The sequence below is a fragment of the Cyanistes caeruleus genome, chromosome 7 (genome assembly GCF_971803275.1).
Source record: "Cyanistes caeruleus chromosome 7, bCyaCae1.hap1.1, whole genome shotgun sequence".
Taxonomy (NCBI): domain Eukaryota; kingdom Metazoa; phylum Chordata; class Aves; order Passeriformes; family Paridae; genus Cyanistes; species Cyanistes caeruleus.
In genome coordinates, this window is record NC_141707.1 from 29,734,352 (window position 1) to 29,756,771 (window position 22,420).

Genomic DNA, 22,420 nt, shown 5'->3' on the forward strand with positions numbered 1-22,420 from the left:
TTTGAAATACACGTTACTGGTAGCCAGAGTCTACCTCAAAATGAACCTGTCCCCTCCCCTTCCTTCACTGCAGGGCGATTTTTCATCACCCCAGGAAAACTGAACAGCTCTTCTGTGAACTCCTCTCTTTCTTACCTAGATTGGCTGGAGAGTTTGAATTTTTTGTTGCCTGAGTTTTGAAGACCGTTTCCAACCAAAAAGGCTTAAATCTGCTTTATGTCTCCTTTTTCATAAACTTTGCTACTCAGGTTTCTTTTTCCAACTGACCTGTGAAGATTCAGATGCACAGAATAAAGTAGGAGTGGCTAGATTATAATCTGGTGTATAACTTCATGTGTTTCATAAACTTCTTTTTGAAAGCGACCAGAAACCTTTTACAAAATTGTTTGGAAGGAAACACACTTTTGTGGTCCTGGATGGGTCTGAGCCACTTTCCTTGTGAGCACTGCACAAAGTGGCAGAAAGGAAGGCTTGGCAGAAGTGGAAATAGGGGGATAGCAAGGTGCAGAAGTTTGGCATCCCCCAGCAGATCCCTGAAGAGGCAAAGGCTATAGGAACTACTGAGGCAGCCCACTTGAGGTATCATCTCAGTGACTGGTAGACCTGAAGGGTTGATTTTCCCCAACATGGTCCAAGCATATGCTAAAATTCACAACCCATAGATGTGCTGTTACGAATAAACACCTTCTCCCCACTTGGCACTTGTCTTGGGAGTGCTTCCACTGAGGAAGCAGTCACGACCTTTCCAGAGATCCAAATGAGGATGCCCCAAGGTTGAGTGTCCATCAGCCCATTTGGCATCCCTGGAAATCTAATTGGTTTTTAAACGTCCAGGATAATATGTTCTGTTAGCAGTGTGCTCTCACCTTTGGAAAAAAGTGATTTATGGGCTCAATATTTCTCCTTTTATTAGGAGGAAGGGGAGAAGTAAGTTGAGGATTGTTTGAAGATGTCAGAATTGTGATGAAAGCATTGTGTAATGAGATGTAAAGAGTGAAATCTGTGTCATGCTGTGAAGAGAAGTGCTCATAAATGACCCAAACTGGGCAGCAGTGGAGCAGTGTGTGGTGGGACGCTGGCCCCAGGACTCTGCAGGTGATGCACGTGCTCTTGTGGTTTGAAGGGCTTTCCTTTGAACTTCAGCTAGACATAATACAGGCTCCTGAAAGTGAGCAGCATGCTTCTGCGTGTGCTTGGAAGTAGAAAAATTAATACAAAGTTTTCTTCTAATATGAGTTAACTGCAAGGTGTGATTTAGCAGGTGATAACAAAAAGGCTGGGTAGAAATGAGACTCTGCTTACATGGTGTTCATGCTAGTATAACATGTTTGATTCCCTAAACTAGAGTAATTACTCACAACAGGCCACAACTATGAGTATTTATGCTCATATTTTTACACTACAAAGCAAACAAGGTTTGGAGATTAATTAGGAAGTTCAGCTTGAGGGGGGGATCAGCTTTAAAGGGTGGGCCTCTGAGCTCCCCACCCTGCTTTGGGGCCATACGAGCAAGTCTTTATTCTCATCCAAGACAAACTCTTGATTTCATATATTGCAAAAGTTTTACTCTTTGTACTAGCATATGAGAAAGTGGCAGTAAGGCTCAGCCAGTGCTGCACATCACCAAGCTTCTCTCCAGAGCCAAATGTAATTCGTAACGCATTTCTTCTCCTTTATTCTACTGAGTCACACAGAAGGAGTGCCATCATAGCATGTTTTGCATGTTTCTCAGATCATAAGGGTTTTTTTTTCACTTGTAGGAATTAATAGATTCATAAGGTTTTATTTCTAATTAATTGAAGGAATAAACCGAATATTAGTTAAATAATTGAAGAATAACTATTTAATTATATTATTATTTAGACTGTATCATTATAAAATAATATGTTCGGTTTGCATTTCTAGTTCTCTTGCTTTGGGTATTTGTCCCAAATATCTCCAGCTTCTAACAAATTAAGTTATGGGTGTAGGAAAAAAGATCGATTGTGTTGATGCTGGCAGAAGAGTCCTTTTGTACTAGAAATTTGCATCCCATATTTTTAGTCTTCTGAAGCTGCCATTTTAAACATCATCTCTGACAGTTTTTTATAGTAACTCATTGATCAGATGTTCAGAAATTGGCCTCACAGATATCACACCAGGGAAGTCTCTCCTAATTTTCTATTTTTCCATAAATCATGTTGACCAGGGAGTCAAATCTCCTCTTTTCTCTTGCAGTAGGGACACATCTATATGTGCGACTGAGATGGAAACTGTTTATAATGACAGTATGTAGAAACTATAGACAAGTTAGATCTGCAGAAGAGGCTCTTGAGTTTATTGTCCCTACTTCTGGAAGGGCAACTCATAACAATTTGAGTTCAGCAAACCTGCTAAGTCCATATTGCAGTGCAGGGTAGGAGGGTTTGGTGCAGAGCACCACGAGTGAGGCTGGGTTGTGTCCTCCACGCTGGCACTGACATGTGCTCCATACCTACAGGCATGAGGGAGCCCAGGCATGTGGCTGTGGGGGAAATTTAAATGAGCCATTCTTTCAAAGGCAGAGATATTTAGGAAGATAGGTTTCTCATCTTGTAATAAAAATTAAATACAGATTCTCCTAAATGCTAACTGCCCAACTTTAACAAGGCCCAGAATGCACCTTTCCCTCTCACCCCACCCTCTGCATGACACAAACTCCAAGTTCCCAAATTGATGGTGTTTATGTTTGAAACATTTTTCTGATGTCGGGCTCTGTCAAGACTAATTTTAGCATTTCTAAAGCTGGGTAAAAATACAGCCTCATTACTTTGATGTCAGAGCATAGTTTACTATTAGTATATTCTGGGGTTTATCATTTTAGTCATGTTTAACACAGCTACAGCAGGCATGCACTATTAAATCTGGCTTATTTTACATTCCTGTCCGAAATTATTTATTTGGAACAATTTCCTCTCTATCAAAAGACACGGCTAATGCTGAGTTTTAATGTGTTATTTACACACAAAATAACCTATTTACAACTCAGTATCTGCCGCAGGGAGAATGAATGGGGCAGTGCTCCCTTCATCCTGTTGTATCTGAGTTTAACAATCTGGATTGCTAATAGAACCATTTATCACGGGGTGGTAATTTATTTTATGTTAGCTGCACAGGTCTCCCTGCCTCTGATGTATGGAAATACTTTGTATATAATGAAGTTCAACAAGTCATTTGGTGTAAACATGGGGAAGCCAAGCTGCAGAACTAGTAAGACTCTGGCTGTGTTGTTTTTTGTTTTTTTTTCCAGGAGGTAACGACTCTCCTCTGATATTAAGGCTTCAGTTGATGAAATACAGCTCTTTGCCCTGTGTGCTGTAAAGGCAGAGTATGGGGCTTTTCTGCAGTGGATCAGAGATTGGGATGGAGTTTGGCTACTTGATTTATGGGCTGGCAGGAATGCTCAGTTCTGCAGAAGTAACACACTCAGCCCTTTCATAGGCAGAGAAGGGCAGGGAGCACCTCCCATCACTCTCCAGAGGTCTTCCATAAGCAAGCCCCAAGTGGCATTGGCAGGGAGTCCTTGTGCAGTTCAGCTTGTCTCAGTGCTAGATTATGGGAAGACCATGTAAATGAGGAGGAGGAAATGCCAGCATCCCAGCAGACCTCAGCACACTGAAAAAATATATAGTTTGTGTGGCCTAAGACTCAGACAAATTAGAATGAGAACAGCCCCAATGAAGTCATCTCCTCTGTCCACCCTGGAGGGGCAGGAATCTTCTTAAAGAATGTTTTTCATTCAGTTCACATTTTCCAGGAAAAGGAACATAACCAGTACAAGCACATTCTTAGCTTCCCTGGCCTGCACTGCCTTGCTGTGTACAGTTTAAAATGCTGAGAGATGTGTTCAACAGAAAAGCTGGGGTTGGCTCCAGGGGGAAAGGGGGCAAGTGGTTAAAACTGAAAGATGGGGGAATTCTGTAATTCAGACTGAGCAATTCTCCTGACAGCCACTGTCCATTCTCATGCATCTACTGGACAGAGTTCAGTGGCCCCCACCTTGGGTAGGGCTTCAGTGCCGGGCTGCCACAAGAGCAGGAGCAATCAAGACCTGTATTTCTTCTCTGACTGTTTCTGTCAGCCTTTCATTAAGCTAATTCTGTTGGGTCCTAAAGTGTATTTCTTTGCTACTGTAGCCCTTCTGAATGGACAGATTGCCTACAGTCTGTTGTGTACCCACTCATGTCCCTTTGGGCAGCTGCATGTCTCAGATGCTCAGGCTGGTGCGGTGCTGAGACTGTTCCTGAGTCACAGGATATCAAGGACAGTGACAAGTTCGCCAGCTTTGTCTCATGCTGGTCACCTCACACCTGATCATTGGGATAGTTTAGAAGGATTCATGTAGAGATGGATGAAGTTAAAGCCATGTTACACCATTTTTATGTTTCATGAGCAGTATCTGGTGTGTGGGCCTGGCAGAGAGCACTCTGGGAGCAGCTGGTTTAGTTCTTCAGTTACAGTGGCAGAATTTTGGTAATTGAGATTGCCACAAACTGCTACAAAAGCACATCTTTTCTTCTTCCTTCCCTTTCTCTTCTATCCACAGCTTGCAATGCTGTCTCCCTAGCTTCTTTAGAAGAGTCAGTCTAGGTAATCCTTTGCTTTGCTTAAATGAGTGATCGGAGTTTGACTTCTTGGTTGGCTTTTTTTTTTTCTCATGGGGGAAACTCTTTGCCCAAGCCTGTCTACTGACTTTGTGTGGTAGCCAACCCTGTGGGCAATGGTGCGACCTCAGAGTGGGTAACCATTGATATTTACAGACTTTTTGGTTCAAATTGTGTAGCTCTTAGATGATGCAACAGCTGTTTGGTTGGACTTGATGACCTTAAGGGTCTTTTCCAACCTAAATGATTCTATAATTCATAACATCAGCTAGCATTCCCTAATTGTAAACAGCTCCTCCACACTGTTACAGAAAAAGTTTCTGTAATTTCAGCTCATTACAGATGCAAAGGTACTTTTGAAGACAGAGTAATGTTATCACTAAACACACTGCAGTTTTGTATGTCAAATTGAAAAGCTTTTATGACTTTAAAATAGAAAAAACTATTTTTCACAGGCTGGTCGTGGCATTGGTGATCCCAACTGTTAAGTACCACCTGAAAGAGCTCTGTATTTTGTTGAGTGTATTATATTATCATTAATAATAATTGTAATAATAATCACTTCCACATTTCTATTATCTTGTAAGTTCCAGAAGTTTATTCTGGCAAATACTGATGAGTCTTCTTTTATGGGGACACAGCTTAGACTTCATTAAAGTGCCCTTCAGATGGTACCTAAATATAACCTTTTTAATTGATGCTGAACTTACCTATTGTGGATTAGTCAGTTGTAGAAAAGTAAGAAATTCCAAAGGTTATAATGGATTATCTCCCGGATCTTCTCCTCTGCCAGCACTTTGCCATAGACTGAATTTTTAGTATCCCTGGGAGCTTTTTGCGTGAACGTCTGTGAATTTGCACAGATTTTATAAATCAGTTCTCCCAACACCACCCATTAACCATGGCATTTGAGCCTGCCATAATCATGGGAGGACAAAGGATGAGAGTTATTTTGTCTAAAGTTGGTTGCCTAAGTGTTAGGTGTCTAGTTTGGGATGCTTGTGCATTAGGGTGAAGTGAATCACGTTGTACAGATGTCTGCTTTATTCCCTGAGGGCTTCATGCCTGATTTAATGTTAGGTGGAAAAATCCCAGTCTTCCCAACTTTGCCAAAATTGCAGAGTGGGGTTCACGTAAGGAACCAAGGTGGGACTAGGTTAATACTTTAAAGCCTTTCATTCATGTTCATCAGTCTGTAGCCTGATGAGCAGTCTGGGAGCCCTGACTGCCAGCTCTGAACTGAAATCTCACCCCATGGCTTCTCAAGTTAGAGGCAAACTCAACACCCAGATGTCAGCACAGCCAGGGGAGCTGCTTCCCATAGCTGCTCTCAGTTTACACCAGCACTGGCAAAACTAGTGTTTTAACAGCCCATTCAGAGAGATGGGAAATTTAAAATCCCCACTAAAAATACGAGGGGAAAAAACAGTGAATTCTCAAGGCTACAAAAAGCTCTTAAAAATAACCCAAATGGAGAAAGGCTATTAATGCAGAAGTAAATAATTATGTTAAGGGAAGCAACTAGAGAGGCCAGTTGTGTAAATCACTTTAAGGGGAACAAGCCTTAGATAAAATCTATCCTTTTATCACACAGATTAAGTCTAGCTTTGGATGCTAAATAATTGATAGGGTTTGGCAGAGCATTCCATGGCTGCCTGCACAGAGCAGTGGGACTGCTCCCGAGGTCAGACAAGTGGCAAAGAAAAATGTTCCTAGAAATGCTGTGCATCCAATACCATCACCAAGAAACAGGACTTGTATTTCCAGCACCTCCTAAAGAATTTCTGCATGGCCTTGAGAAGGCATCCATAGACCTCACAGTGAAAAGAGGACTTGGCATTGTTCCTCACCTTGTTAAACTGCCCCCCCTGAAATCAGGTTGTCTGTTTTCATGGTTTCATGTGGTGATCAGTGAGATGCAGAGGCCTGAGAGGACACAGACAGTTCCATTGCACTATTTTATTATTTTTTATAATTAGAGAAGATGAATTGTGCTGTCTGGTGGCTTCTGGGGAGCCCAGGGCTTGTGGGGGGATTTTTTGCTTTGTGCAGCCCCCACACTGTCTCAACACTTCAGCTTCTGTCAGCGTATGAACATCCTGGAAAGATGGGGAGATGCCATTGCTCCTATTCTGCAGACAGGGAGCACAGGAGATTTTTTCCAGTGCTGAAGTGGCTGAAATGGGTTGAGCTGTTTCAGAGGGATGTCAAGGAGTGATTATCTCTGGGATTTCAGAAGTTGATATGTGGTGTATATGGGACATCGATGATAGTACAGAGGTCTTAGCCGAGGTTCCTTGGTTCACAATATGCACTAGCAAGCCCTTCCTCTCTCAATGATATGCCATGTAATCATGGTCAGATGACTCAAATCCTCATGCCCATCTGCCAAACGGAGGCGTTGTTTCTTTTCCTTCAGGAGAGCTGAACACAAGTTGTCTATGCATCATCCAGAGCCTCTGAGAACATCACGATGCAGCAGTCAGCTTCGTTCCTTTTGGTTGCATAAGGGTATGAAAATGCTCAGTAGCACAAATAAGTTAGGACTGAATTTAAACTAATTCAGCAGTGTCTTTGTTCAGTACCTAGCACAGTGGCTCATAATTAGGGGCTACAGTTTTTCCAAAACCAAGTGAGACAAAAACTGCAGAAACCTTAAATTCTGAAATAAATTGATATCCTATGAATTCTGTGTGGGGACTATGCTTGACAGGATGAGTTCTCTGATCTTAATGATATTGACAGAGAATAAAACTTCAGCCAAGATTGTAAATTTAGCTCTTGAAGGAATATATCTTGAAAATATCTTGAAGGGGATATAGTATTTTCCTGCAAACTTCTCCAGGATTATGTTAAACTCGTGACTTTAAATGTGTTGGAAAATGACCTAAACTGGGTGTTCTGTGAGTCCCATAGTGGCACTGGGTTGAAATCAGGCAAACCCTGCTGGAAAGAACTGAACAAAACTTTGGGCACATAGTCTGGGTCCAAAATGAAAATAAATTTAAAAAATTCCACATGATCACAAACGTGACTGAAATAAATTCTGCCTTTTCTGTAGTTTGTTAGAGAGCTCAGTGGGGATTTCCCTCCTCTTCTTCTTTAATACCTCTTTCCTTCCCCTGGAATCTCAGATCTTTTTAAGACCATGCCTTTGAAAATGCTTCCAATTGTAAGTAAATCATAAATAAGAACAGGAGTATTGCAAGCAAAATATTTATATTTACTGCCACCAGTATCTGATTTTTAAAATACAGTGACATTTGCAGGGACTGAATGGTGCCTTTTTAGCCAGAAAGCTGTTCTATTCTCTTCTTTTCTCTTACAGTGATCAGCTCCTGACTGACAGATTTTCAGAAAAAAATCACAGCTTGCGGCAGATGCATCCTTAAGTAAACAGTTAAAGTAGATGTTTTGATGGCTTCAGTTGTATTGATGTAAAAGATCAGTGTCTGACATTCCTGAAAACTATCCAATAGAGAAGGTATCTTATTCTAAGCCCCTGGCCTTGTGTGTGCTGCTTCAACAATAGTTTAATAGTTTAAAGAAAGCAGAGATTTTATGCACTTAACAAGATGCTCTGAGCCAAGAGAGACTGATAGGGGCTCAGCACCACTGACCCTGGAGCCAAAATCTTGGGTAATATTTAGATTTTTACAAAATAAATTTTTTGTTCTGTTTGTGAGGTAATGAATTTATCTTTCTCACTCAGTTTTTCTACCTGAGGCTCACCTTGGTTTGTGGCTACTCTTTGTGGGGTGGACCAGCTGTGATGGAGGGAATTTCCTACGTCCTGGCTGGAGTGAATATCCCTGTCCTGTGTTAATGTGTGCAAGTGCCTTTTTGCAAGTGAGGCTTGAGGTTAAGCCGAATCTGTTCACGTCGGTTTGCAGGTACAGCTGGTGATGTTCTTTCAGAGGTATTTACAGCCACACTATAAAGTAAAACCAGAGAAACACAAAGGTGAGGACTTTAGGCATTGGTTTGCACGTCCCGTTTTAACGAGAGGAATTATTATGTGTTGTGGGAAGCTGATCCGACTCCCAGAGGCTGCTTGTGTGAAGATACCAAATTTTTTTGGTGGCTCCCTACAGTGAAAGCACAGAACTGAGTCTGGAGAAAATTAGTTTCAGTTCCTGATGAAGTCCCAAACTTCCTTCATGATTTTGGGAAAGCTGCTTGACTTCCCTTCACTCCCTCATTTATATAATGAACTGGGGTTGTTCTTTGGGCCTCCAGGCCCATCCATCAGCATCTGGTTAGCATGTTTATGGCATCGGTCACACGGAAACACTTAACGGGTCAGGCTGTGGGGAGGTTGCCATTTCCCACTCCCCACCGCCTGCAAGAGGGTGCTGCTTCCCCTGGGTGCTGCCTAACAAGGGTGACCTTGTCCATATGTCTTAGGTGTCACCCTGCTGTTGTCCAAAGGGAACAATAAAACGATTTTGCAGGGTTGGGGAAGATAAGCTTAAGTTCTTAGAGTGAAGGTGTTTTCAATATCTGTAGTGGAAAGACCATTTGGGGGTATATAGAGTGTATTCCAAAGGGCCATGTTTGCTCTGAAGTGAGAAAGTTTTCAGCTGTCCTTACTTGGAACTCAGCTGGAGAACATCAGGCTGTTAATAACAATGTAAATATTCTGTATTGAAACAAGAAAAAATGATTTTTCTTAGTTCAAAACAGTTTCCTACACAGATAGTCTATGGGTGAGCTCCAGGTACCTGTTTGGGTGTCAGACACACCTGGATGAATTGATAGAAACCGTGGAGAGCTTCAGTGTTTACCCTGACCCAAGCAATAGACACCCAATAGGCATGTATATTCACCCAGTCTAGCAATAGACAGTGGTCTTAGCAAAGTGCTTTGCAATTAGACTCTTGCATGACAGGTGATGGAAGGATAAAATCATTGTCAGGGGATAACAGCTTCAGAGAGAAACTTAGTTTCAGCTTACCTTCCCATTAGTCTGCTGTGCACATGCATGCTCTAACACTGTAATCAACTGCAGAGGAGCTGGCAGTACTATTGCTTGGTGCGATTTTTTCCCTTTGAAAACTCCAGAGGAACTTTCCTGTGCTGTTACAAAGACGTCCTTAAAACATCTTTACTGCAGGGTCCTGTGTTTCAACTGCTGGAGCAGCGACTCTTAAAATAGATATGAGATGACTGAAAGTGTGAAAAACATTTGCATCTCTTTTTCTGAGCTCTGTGCATTCTGCATCACTTCTGCAAGCAAGTTAAAAGGGTTGAGAGTTCTGCAAATTTTTTTGCTGCTTTTAATTCCACTCAGAACAATGTCTTTGCAGATGAAATAAGATCCGAGGCTATCTTTTGGTCACTGACACTTGAAACAGGCTGGATTTATATGTAGTTACTAAAAAATATATAGCAAAATTAAAGTTTCAGACACTGAGTTCACATGCATTGCCCATTGTAAAGATAAGTAACGGCTGTTATAAGAACACTTAAATTGTTACCTTTGGGACATAAAAGGGATCTTTGAAGACAATAAGTCTTAATACAGAAATGTTTACTCATAAAAAATACATTTGGAATGGGGGAGGGGAACACATTTCCTATTAATGTGGGGTTTGCCTTTTATGGCAGGTTGTAGCAGGTCTTTAACCTCTGCAGCACTTGGGTGAGGATAGAAATGAGCTTCTCTAAGTATCAGCCCAAAGGGCCTTTCCTCAGTGCCTGTATCTGCAATGGTTTTAGTTTATTCTTCCTTTCTGTGACCATAATGAAAAACTATTCTTTTCCAACCTCAAAACCATCCCATAGTTAAGTCCTGAGGGCAGAATAGAAATGTCCTCCTGTATCTGCTTCACTTAACCTTGTGTTTTGTGAGATGCGGGGCTGATGGCCCGAACCAGGGGGGATTTGAAGGCAACATCAGCTGAACAAGGCACAAGAAGAGAGGAAGGAAGGAATTGACCCTCGAAAGCCATGGTTATGGATACCACAAAGAAGGGATGATGTCTTTCTAGACACTTAAAAAGGGTGCAGCTGTGCCCAGCATTCCCAATCTGCCTCTGGGTGCACATGAAGTGGATGGTGGCTCATGTCCCCTGTGAGTTTTCTGGTAATAGTTCTCTAGGTAGTTTTGAAATTCTTTTTCCAGGGAATTACTATGCTGAGTAAGGCAACAGAGAATGCCTGGAATATTTGATCAGCGTGAACCCCATAACTAGGGAGGATGTGATTTCTGCTTCAAAGTTTTGCAAAATTACTGCTTGATGGGGTAGGACACAAGGTGACAGTGATCTCAGAGTAATAGAGAGAAGCTGAGAGTCCTTTATGAAAATCATGGTGGACTAAAGTCAGAAGGCTGTACTCAGATAAAACGATGTACAGAAAAGCAGAAGAAGCCTGGACAAGTTGTGTGGGAGGAGGGCTGAGTTGTGCAGAGGGATCTGAAGGGCTTTGACCAGCTGCTGTACAGAGGTGCAAGAAGCAAGAATGTAACAGCAGGGTTTTAGCCAAAAGACAGCATTTTGTGGGATCCTCAAGAGGAAACGTGGTAGCAAAGGGAAAATTTAGGAAAAACTACACACTCAGAAGTGTAAGAAGAAACTGGCTAGGTGCAGAAAAGGACAAAAGGTAGATAAGAGGGGAAAAAAGTACGTTGTTGTGAAGATGAGGTTACCAACGTGAGACAGCTGGATTTCTGATGAACCTTTTCTCTAAGCCTGTGGCCCACTGCAAATTAGTTCTTCAAATGCCAGTGACAGGGCAGAACGATTGGTGGGCTTTGTTATTCCAAAACATCATGCTCATCCAGGTAGTAATCATTTAGGTAAGTAACAGAAATTAGGTTTTGAGTCACATACTGACCTGTCTTTGTAGTTAGTACAGCATGTTCTGGTCACGTAATGAGAGAGAAGACAGATTAAATGAAAGACAGGCAGGATTTTCATTCAGGAAATTGGTATGGTAATGACAGATACAGAGTCTTGGCATGTTTCAGATAGGCTTCATCTAGCCTCTTCAGGTAGCAGATACAAGCACGGCGCTCACTTATATTCACCCAGTCAAGCATGAGGAGGTAACAAGTTCTCCGGGGAGGCTGGTATTTAATATCTGCCAGATGCCTGCTGGAGAATACTAATACAGATCCCAGATTTAGTGTGCCCTGGGAATGCAGATGGTTGGTATCAACATGCCTGGCCCAACAGCCACATCTCCCTTAGCTCCATGGCAGAGCTGCCTGGATTTTTATCCCCTGCTGTTTGGATTGTAAAAGTGATGGCTTGGTCAAACAGTCCTTTTACTGACTTCCCTGGGAGGAGGATTAGCAGGCAAGAGAGGGAATGACACTGGAGTTTCTGTCCAGTTATCACACTCATGGATAGAGGAAGTGGTGACATTGATTACCCTGGATGCCACTTGGACCATTCTCTTGGGCAGGACAGGCCAAGTGGTGCGAGGCAGTGAGGGCCACAGGGAGGATTTGTGCTCAAGGAGAAGCTTTAGCCAGCTCCTGCAGTGTGTGTATTCCCCTCTGAGACCACAGCAAGGGCAGAGAGAGAGTGGCAGCCCTGTGGAGATCCCACAGCTTGTCCTCAGGCTGCAGCAGGGAAGGAACTGCTATGAGTTTCACTTCCTTACCAAATAAAGGGAAAAAAACCCCAACCCCCTGCAAGGCTACATATAAATCAGGGCAATAAAACTGCCTGTGGTCATGATCAAATTATACGGTCTAAATCTATATAAAAGAACTGGAGCAGGTTCAGTCCAGCACTAATGTCCTTTTTTGTTGTAAACAGTGAATGGGGAGTGAGGAGGAGGAGGAGGAGGGAGGGCAGGCACTGGGCTCCCAACACCAACACACCGAGGAAACAATTTGCTGAGGTGGTTGAGCTACATGTTTTCAAAATCTGTTTGTGTCCGTAAGGGTTTAAGAAAAGGATGTCGTCTGCTTACTCGGTAACTTGTGTGTGGCCCATGAGTGGTTTCAGATGCTGGGCCAAAACCAAATAATCTCTCCTTTTAGGAAATTTGAAAAGTATGCTTGCATCCCAAAAAAGAACAGAGATTTTCACTGATGTCCTGTGCTCCCGCCACAACGCCTTGTGTAATTGTGGCACTGTGTGCTGTTGAGATGAGGAGAGAGAGGTTGCTAAGCCATCTCTGCTGGAAACAGAGACCAGATATGACTTGGGCTTTCATGAGACTGAGTTAATAGATTGTTTTTAATGGGAAAAAGGGCTACCAGGGTACATCGTATATCTTCAGAATTTAGCTGAATGCTGCATAAATGTCCATATTAGGACACAGTCCTTTCTAGAAGCGAAATAACAGTGAACTTTCACGGTGTGAAGAACTTGTAGATGAAGTTGAAATTTCTGATGGTGTAGGAGAATTTTAAATTGAAGGGGTTTGCTTCTTTTCTGAGTATCCTGGTCACGCTGTTGAGTTCATAAATCTCTGTGGTGTTTGACTAATATCCTGAGGATCTGCACTATCCTACTCAAAAGTGGTAGCAGCCTTCAGTATTAATTAAGGGCTGTACTGGGGAAGAGCAGAGGGAGCAAGAGGGGTCTTTCAAGTCTGGCAGCCACCGCTTTCAGAGGAAATGAACAGAGACTGTACACATGCAGCCGAAAGCCAGCGGCACTCCCCATGTCTGCACAGCAACTCCATGGGGCCACCAGAAGGTGTGAAAAACTCCTTGGCTGGAGGGAAAAATCTTCTGGGGCAAGGGGGTTAAAAAAAAAAGCTCCAGGAAGCTAAAAGCAGTAGCAGGTTTAGGCACAATCCATCGAAGACCACTGCAGGCACCAAGAAATTTAATAACCTGTTATATTTATGTAGCACATTTCATCCTCAAAGTGTTTTGCGAACTTAATGATGTGCAAACTATGTGCACACGTATCCTTTCATCTGCCAACGACTGTAGCCTCCTTCAGTGTGAAGCCTGATGATGGCTGCTTTGCCATCGCTGCAGTACAGAACAGCAAGTTCTGTAATGCCTGAAGTGCAGGCAGATTTAGGGAGGCAAAACATAACCTTTGGGCAAGACAAAGGGATTGAGAATACTTGTGCTGGCAAAGTGCACATATTTGCTGTGACTGCAGTAAATCAGTTCTTTTAGCAATCCCATCAGATGGAGCTTTCTTTTGGGAAAGCTGGAAAATTGACCTTAGCTGTCTGGAAATCTGGTGTGAGCTCTCTTTTGTGGCAGTTGGCAGTCTTCCACCTCAAAAAGCAGTTGCTGATTCTGACTCACATGAGCTGCTTTTCCACCTGAGATCCAGTGGGATCAGATGACAACATTCTACAGATGGCCTTGCGATGTTGTCCATTTCTTAAATTCCACTTAATGGCATTCTCATCTCAAAGGAAGGGTGTTTATTTTTTTAGAAGGGGTCAGTAAGTGAGCATTAGAGTTCCTGCAAGATGCATAAGTTGATAGCATCTCAAAGTTGTCAGGAAAGGAATAAAAAGTGCCACACCAGTAGTTTTGCCTGTTATCGTCCCAAGGAAGTTCTGTATTGCCAGGCGTGATAGTTTTCAATGTCACCTGCTCTGTAAGAATTTTGGTGTGCCATCTAATCCCCCAGCTTAATGAGTTCTGCAGGGATGCACCATGATAACTAAAGATCATTTACCTGAATTGCTTTTTAATTTCTGGAATGGGAAGCTGCTTGTGCAGCAGGATAATTACATTATAATTTACAGCAATCCAAAATCAATAAATTTAGTCATATTGGGATAGAGAAGGAGGATGAAAATCCCCCCACCATTAAATTATTTCACAGTCTGTACTTGATGTTCCAAGAACTCAACAATAAACTTTGGGGGATGGGAGAGAGGGTTGTAGAATCACTGGATTCCTGAGGCTGGCCAGTAAATCAGCTTTGTCCAGTGATTTCTGTAGTGAAATAACACATGGTGCGTTTGCAGAAGAGGGCAAACACAGCAGATAATGTACTTTTTCTGATTTATTTTAATTATGGAATAGTGAAGGAGGGAAAATGCTTTGTGCTCTCTGGCCCCTTATTCCAGTGGGGAAGGGCTGATGAGCCATCGCCAGCTGCAAGCTAAACCTGGGCATCTACCTGAGCTCTGCTCCCTGCCTGTGTGTTACAGTGGAGTGGAATAATTATTGGGATGAGCCACTAAGGGAGATGGTGGGGTTTCAAGCTCTTGATGTCTTCATCAAGATGAGGTTGAAAGCTTTCCTCCAAGTTAGTATTTTTGCCATGTACAAGCTATTTGGCTCATTGACTCATCCCAGTGTATCCTTCCCTGTCCAGGAAGGATCACTTGAGGGATGGGTTTTTCTTTCAGAGTGTTCAAAACACAGCAGTGCTCTAGTCACTGGAAGCACTGAGGCAGGAGGGATGGCTTCCAGTGAGAAGGCTGGTCTCAGTTGGTCCTTGCACCTGCCGCCAGCTCCTCTTTGGTGCAGACTGAGCCCTGGCAGCACCAGTGCTAATGTAGCCCCTCCCTGGGCCACCAGCCCAGTGGTGTCCACAGTGCTCCACGCTTTCAAGGGTTCAGCCAAGACTCAGGTTTGGTTCTGGCAGGTGAGAAGGATGGCAAATAGACACAGGTAGCCCAAACACAGCCTCCCCTGATTTAAGAGAAATATTATTCAAGCAAACAGTTCAAAGGAGTTCAGTTGGGCACATGGTGACTGGAGTGTGGTTTTGGCCTGGGTGTTTTTCCTTCTACTTTCTTTAAAAGAAAGCTTCCTGGTTGCATTAGATCCCACCCGTGTCTTTGCTGAGGTATGGCCTGCTGAATTCATCTCACAGGAAGATGTATTAGGTGTTTCTGGACTTCCCCCCTTAGACTGACTCAATTTTATTTTTCCTTTGAAGCCACAGAAAAGCTATCGATGCTGCACCCAAAAAAGGATGTTATATGAAAAGGAAATCACTTTGTCTCTTGTATGTGAGGAGGATTATGATCTGGCATGACCTCATTATGGGTTAGGCGAGGATATTTCTGGAAATACTAATTAAATACTTTTTCCATCCCTTGTGCCCTTGCAGCAAGTGTAGACTTTATAACAAGAAAAAGAGGAAAAAAAAAAGCTGTCTGCAAGGAATTCTTTCAAGCTCTTTCTCCACTCAAATGAAGGAAGTACATTTACAATCATGATAGCAGTATTAGAAGCTATTAAACAAAGTTTTCCTAGTTGTGATGAACTAGAGAAAAATAATTATCTGAAGAAGACAGTAAAAGTGGGATTCTTTCGATGCTTTTGTCTGTGGCTGACTTCAGAAATCTGAATTGATCTTGTTATTTCAGCAAGATCGCTCTGGACTACTGAAAACATGCTACCTTGTGCAGTTTTTTTGTTTTAGTTGCCCACCCCTACAAATTCAGGTTCAGTGAGCAGAAGCAGTAGTGCACAGCCCCACAAAGGATCCCGTTGGCAGCAGCTGGTGGTAAACTGTGGCATGGGCTGCTAATCTGTTATACTGGCACAGCCAGGGAAGAAATTCCATGGTACCGTGTCCTAATGCATTTATTAATGTCTATTCTCCTGTCATTTCTCATGGTGGTGTTTTCCTCCTGGGCATACCCATTTTGCTCTCAAGAGATCTGTTCTCAACTTGTGGCAGTTCAGTGAGTTATATCAGCTCTGAATCCTGCCCCGACCGTCTGAGCTGTTTCCTATTGAGGTCAGTGGGAGTGTTCCACTCAGCTTCAATGGAAGCTGGACTTGGCCACTGACAAAATGTCTTCAAAAATTGCCTTCAGCAAATAAGCTTGTAAATGTTAGCACCAAAATAGTGACATGCAGACCCAAATATGTCTGTATTGAAAACACATGCTATCAGATAAAAATGTGTTTCTACAAAACCTTCCGACATCATGATGTGGAGTCTGTAAAGATTTTTAAATTTTTTTAAATCATATATTTAGCACTTTGGTTTGCTAGTCTATTGTGTGGCATAGAGGGTTGAGTCTAAAAAGGCAAACACCAGACTTGTTTGAACGAGTGGTCGGTGGCTTTTGTTTCCGGTTATTGTTCTAAGTCTAGAGATGTGGTTCTTCTTTTCCATGTGAATGTGAGATTTTGTCCAAATTTCAGTATTCCACTGTTATGTAACAATATCCAGTTCTGAATGTTGTTTAAAGTCTCATTGCCTTCATGAAAAGAAACAGGACTGCTATATTGTAGCCAAAGGAGGGAAATGGATGCTTTCTCACTTTAACTTCAGGAATTGCTTCTTGACCTGCAAAAGCACAACCTTACACTGGAACATCACAAATAGAGACAAGATGTGGGGGAATTGCCCATATTTTTACAGTTTTTCTCTCTCTGTACTTCCCAATGGCTGAGGTAAATAAAAGCTGTGGTTGGGGCAGATGATGAGTGGACTGTGGCATGTCCTTCATCAGCATTCTCAAGTGCTGCACTTGAGGGATGGTTGAAGCAAATGGAACTGGGTGATGGCTTAAATGCCTGTTGTAATTGTCAAATTCCAGGAGTGGATTGCTAAGGAATAACTTGATTCAAAGCAAACCAGGGGCAGCTGTGGAAGTGGTAAATCCAGGAGCCTTCCTAAGCCCTGCTGCCTCTGCCTGTGAGAGAGCTGGAGACACCTGGCCTTCAGCACAAGAAAATGGAAAGATTTTATCCTGGCTTATCTGAGATGATTGATCTAACCATGTCCATCCTCCAGATTCAAGTCAGTAATGTTTGAAAATTCCACCCAGCCACATGGGTGATGCAAAGCTGTTGTTTCCTTAGTTTCTTGTTCTCTTACAGAAGTAGGTCTTTGTAGGGGTCAAAATCAAAGCTCTTCCTATAAAATCTATTAAAATGAGTTTTACCTGATTGCCTGGAACAGGGAAATATTTCCCAGGGTAAACCTTCTTGGGGAGCTAATGGAAGCTAGAGCTCAATGGATAGACATTGAGATGTGCTGGAGTTTGCCAAGGCAAACAGTTGGACTTTTCCAGACCATGACCTTGCCTGACCATGACCTTGCCTCCAGTGGTACATACTCACATACTCATATGAAGGTGTCTTGACGGGTCTCTGTGTCTGGTAGCAAAAGCAGCCTTTTGGTGCAGTTGTAGGGGTTGGTTTGTTTTGGTTTGGTTTGGTTTTTTTATTTGTTTTGTTTTTCGGGTTTTTTTGGGGGGGTGTGTTTATTTGTTGGTTTTGTTTTTTTGCCAAAGCATCTGTCTGTGCTCAGGACTTCAGGAGGGGGAAGCAGGGTATAGAGGAAAGGTACCAGGACTCAACACACTGCAAGGGAGCTGAAGACATCCACAGTGCTTTGCAAATTGGATGTGGAGTGGCTGGTTCAGCCTGGACCCATTATCTCGAGGGGAAGAGCACAAAGAGGCACTGTGCAGAGATTTAACCATGCCACAACATTTTTTGCTTTGCAAGAGAAGGGGTCCTATTCTTCCCTTTAGGATAGGAGACTTTTGAAAATCTCTGACCTTCTTCCTCTCCAACTCCTGAGCTGAAGTAGGGCTGTTTCTTTGGGTAAATGCACTTGTAGGATAAAGGTGCAGATGGTTCAGGTCCTGGTCACTGCTGTTACAACATGCTGTGAGACTAAAGCACAGCTTGGCACAGCCACTGAGCCCAAGCCGATTAAGTGAAAAAGTAACACATGAGCAAATTCAGGGTGAGGCAGAAGAATAGTATGGGATTTAAAAATCTCAGCCCTGTTATCCTTTTCTCTGGAAAAGGTGAACTAATGATACTGCTTTTAATTCATTAGTATTTAGGCTAAAAAAATGTTGGCTCTGAAAGAAAATTATAAAGGGGAAGATGTAATGAAATCTTCCCCCTCCTCCTCCTCTTAAAAAAATGTTTTGCACGAAGACAATCCACTGATTAGAAATGAAAGTTGCAGTCCCGTGGGGCCAGGTTGGAATTACTGCATACCACTTGTCTTTGAAATCAAGGCCTCCAACCTTAATGTCCAGGTGGGGAATTCCGGTGGCTTTACTCTAATCCAGGCAAAGCTGAAATCCAACCCTGTTGGGAGGAAACAATGTGGGAAACAGATTCATCTTGATCTCGGCTTTGTGCCTTGGAAAACGATTAAGACCAACTGTTAAGCAGCTCCCGATAGAGTTCACAAACCTGCCAGCCTCTGTGTGACACAGATTTCTCAGTTCAGGCTTCACCCCTTAAAATAACAGATGGAACTGATACGGTTAAGCTACAAAGTGGGTTTCCGTTATTCCCCAGTTGTTTAAATATTACTTCTGTTGTTGAAAATTAGTTTTTAATCTGATTGCTTTGCTGCAATTAATTTTTTTCTACTTTCTATTGTTACTTGAACAAAATCAAATGCAAAAAATTTAATGCTACTGACAGCCAGCCACTCTGACTTCTATGAGAGTGATGTCCTGAGACACTAAATCCTGTGCAGCACTGCGGAGGTCACACACATGGTCCTGTCAAACTCACGCAGTGGGGTTCCTTCTATACCCTTTTCCCTGTCCAGATCTCAGTCAAGATAACTGGTTTTATAGCAGCTTTTGAGGATTTCAAAGTGATTTAGAAAATCACATCCTTTGAGGTAGAAAAGTATTCATGTTCTGCACGTAAATAGAAGCGAGAAGCAGAAAAGCTGCTCTTTGTTAAAACTTATTTTGGCAAATCCATGGAGAAAACCAGGGACTCGCAAGTCCATTTACTGACACAGTTGTTAAGAGAATGTCCTCCACAGAACCTGCTTCTATAAAATTTCAGACCTGGTAAATGCTGGAAGAACATCCTGGCCTTGCAGAAGCCTTCTGAGAATGAATCTTAGGAAGTTTAGAAGTCTTTATGTTCCTCCAACTCTGTTTAAGGGAGGGTTTTAAGAAAATAGTAACCAAACATTAATGTAATCTTTATTATTCTTATTTTTTTTTTTTTATGTTTATTGGATGTGGTTACAATCAACACCCATGGGTAGCAAAACTTGTTGCTGGTTTAATTGTCGAGTAATTTTGCAAGTAGTTACTAGCAGGTTTGTGAAGTTTGGCACCAGACTATGCTATTTCAGGGTGGGATTTCAAAAGCTTCCAGTGGAATTCAGAGCACAGATCCTTCTGTTTCTCCCCTGCAAATAGACATTTTATTCTTTACAGTGGATTTATCATTATTTCAGTTTTGGCAAGAATGTATCAGCAAATTTTGTTTAACACCATTCTTCAGCATTCCATTACTTAAGAGGCATGGATTGCTTTGTTCTCCCTTTTTAGACAGCCCATCCAGTAGGTGAATTTTAAAAGTTCAATTAAATGTGCAGTATTATGCACTTCTTTTGCACCATGTCAAGGATAAAGGGATTGATTCTGCTCATCTTTTTATACTGAAGGTATTTTGCTAAATCTCTGTGTGTGTGTGTGTGTATGTGCACACCAGTCCAGCTTCATGCTGTAAGCATAGCTCATGTCTCTTGCTAGGATGAAGAGGAGCCAAGAAACCAGAAGAATCATAGAATCATAGAATGGTTTGGTTTTGAAGGGACCTTAAAAATAATTTTGTTCCAAGCCCTTGCCATAGACAGACATAATTTCCACTAGACCAGGTTGCTCAAAGCTTTAAATCCAGCCTGGCCTTGAACACTGCTATAAATGGGGTAGGCACCCTTCTCTGCAAGTTGCTTTCAGCCTTAAAATTGGGGCAGAAAATTTTGTCAGTTTATCATGGGGGAATGTTTCTCCCATTACTGGGGTTGTCAAGGCCAGGTTTGTTTTCCTCTTTACCAGCCCCTTTTTCTCCAAAGATTGCCCCATTTCACCCCTGGAGGAGGCTGCCCAGACACCACACATGTGAGCTGGAACTGGAGCTTTCTGGGTTTGCACGGTGGCTCGAAGAGTCATTTGCAGCCCCACTCTCAGTGTCCAGCAGGGATGAGCAGGGTAAAGCCCCTCTGATCTGTTTAAGGGTGGAGGCCACGCTGTGCTCTGGTGCCTGCAGGTGGTTCTGATTCTCCTTGCAGGGTTCCAAGCCTCTTCTTCACCAAATAGCAATCCCTACCCCATGAGTGTCAGTGTTCTGCTTCCAGTGCACTTTGCTGTGGTCTCTGCCTAGTTCAGAGATATTTAAGTTGAAGTTTTGAGCACAAAAGCTGGACTGAAGGGGGAGTCAATGTAAAAAACGCTATAAGGTTCTGCCTGGTTTTGCCCTTCACCTTTGCAATTTTGTACAGTTGCTCACAGTTAAGAATAGGCGTTTCCTTCTTCTTACATGCTGGGAATGCAGTAAAAAACTAGAGAGCGTAAAAGGGATCTCTGTTAGCACCAAGCCAGAAGTCCAGCCCGGGTGAAGCTGGAAGGAGTTTGAGAAAAATTCACATCTGTAACTGAGTAGGTTTTTATGTAGCAATATACATACTTAATTTATGCTTGCAGCGACAGCAGTTGTATATGCAAAAGTAGGCATGCAGATACATGTGCACTTCTGCTTGGGATTCCAGGACTTAAGAAAGAAGCGATTATGATCATGGATGAGTTATACTGTAACGGCTCTTAGTGTTGTATAAGCAGCATCTGTATGCTGTATCATGCACATGTGAAACTATTTTTATTATATTAATTTGATTTCCCTGGGAGATTGCATAGTAACCGTTTGTGTTTCATGGCTGCACAGAAACTTGTCTCGCAAAGAGTCTGCTGTTTATGTACATGGCTCTTGGTAAGGCACAATGTACCGAGATGGTTGACATTTACACACTCACAGTAAGTATTTTTTACAGTGAAAAATACAGTTTGTTTGCCCCAGAGGAGTTACCTCATGAGATTTTCATTGTAATTCCACACATACATCTTGCCAATTATTCAGGTTCACTTCTTGATGAGTAACAAATTTGTTTTGATAAAGATTTAGTCCTCTGTTCAATAATTATGTGAGAATGGTTGGAGAAGATTGGCTGTGAAGGAGCTTTTGCTGTTGCCCCTGTGAGTTCTCTGTTTCTGTTTTTTTTATTTATTTATTTATATGTTTTGAACAATCATTTCCTCTTAGACTTCTCCCCAGGATAAAACTCACTTTTCAAGGATGTAATTTCCTCCTTTTCCTGGTTATCTAAGACTTAGGAAAGTATGGTTCAGCAGTTCAACCTACTATATTAAGCAGCCTCCTCAAAAAAAACAGATGCACAAGACCTTGCCTCAGAAGCAATAGAGTATTTAAACTTCTCCCTTTCCCAAGTCCATCCTTTAACTTGATTACTTACTCTCAGTGGTGTTATCCATACAGATGTGTTCAGGTATTTTAAGACTTTTCCTGAAGTTCTGTCCACACTAATTTCCTACGGCAAAAGGTTCCCCTGGGGAGCCATGTGCTAAAATATCTTATTTTTGCAAGCAGTGATGAGTGGTGTGTTACAGCTGACTATCTCAAGTGGAGACTTCAGGGTTGCATTTGGACAGCCACCTTTGCTTCTGACTGTGTTTTTTTTTCTGAGGCTGACATCTCCTAGTTTTCAGACTGCCTCTGTCACAACCTGGAATTTTTTAACTTCAGAAAAAACTCAGGAGGGAGGGTGCATGGATGATCAGCTCTTCATGGTTTTCATTCTTTGCAACACAATAGCAGGACAAAGAAATTACACACAGAGAGATGGATTCTAAATAATTATGTTAATTCAGTATACAGAGATATGCCAAGCCTTGCTGCAGAGGTACTGCTGCTCCGTTTTATGTGGCTTTTACACAGTATAGAGGAAGTCTCATGAACACCACAACAGGCTTCTGAAATCTTCCAAGGGCTGTTCCAGCATCCTGTTAGTCCTCTTCCACAGGTACTCAGGCAGAATGGTGAAAATAGGAGGTTGCTCAGGACTGCAAAGAAAAATCATGTA

General features: G+C 42.3%; 1 protein-coding gene across 9 annotated transcripts in view; it reads left to right on the forward strand.

Annotated features, from left to right (window-relative positions):
- GLI2 (GLI family zinc finger 2) overlaps positions 1-22,420 on the forward strand; it is a 383,459-nt gene that overhangs the window by 243,641 nt on the left and 117,398 nt on the right. The window lies entirely within an intron of this gene.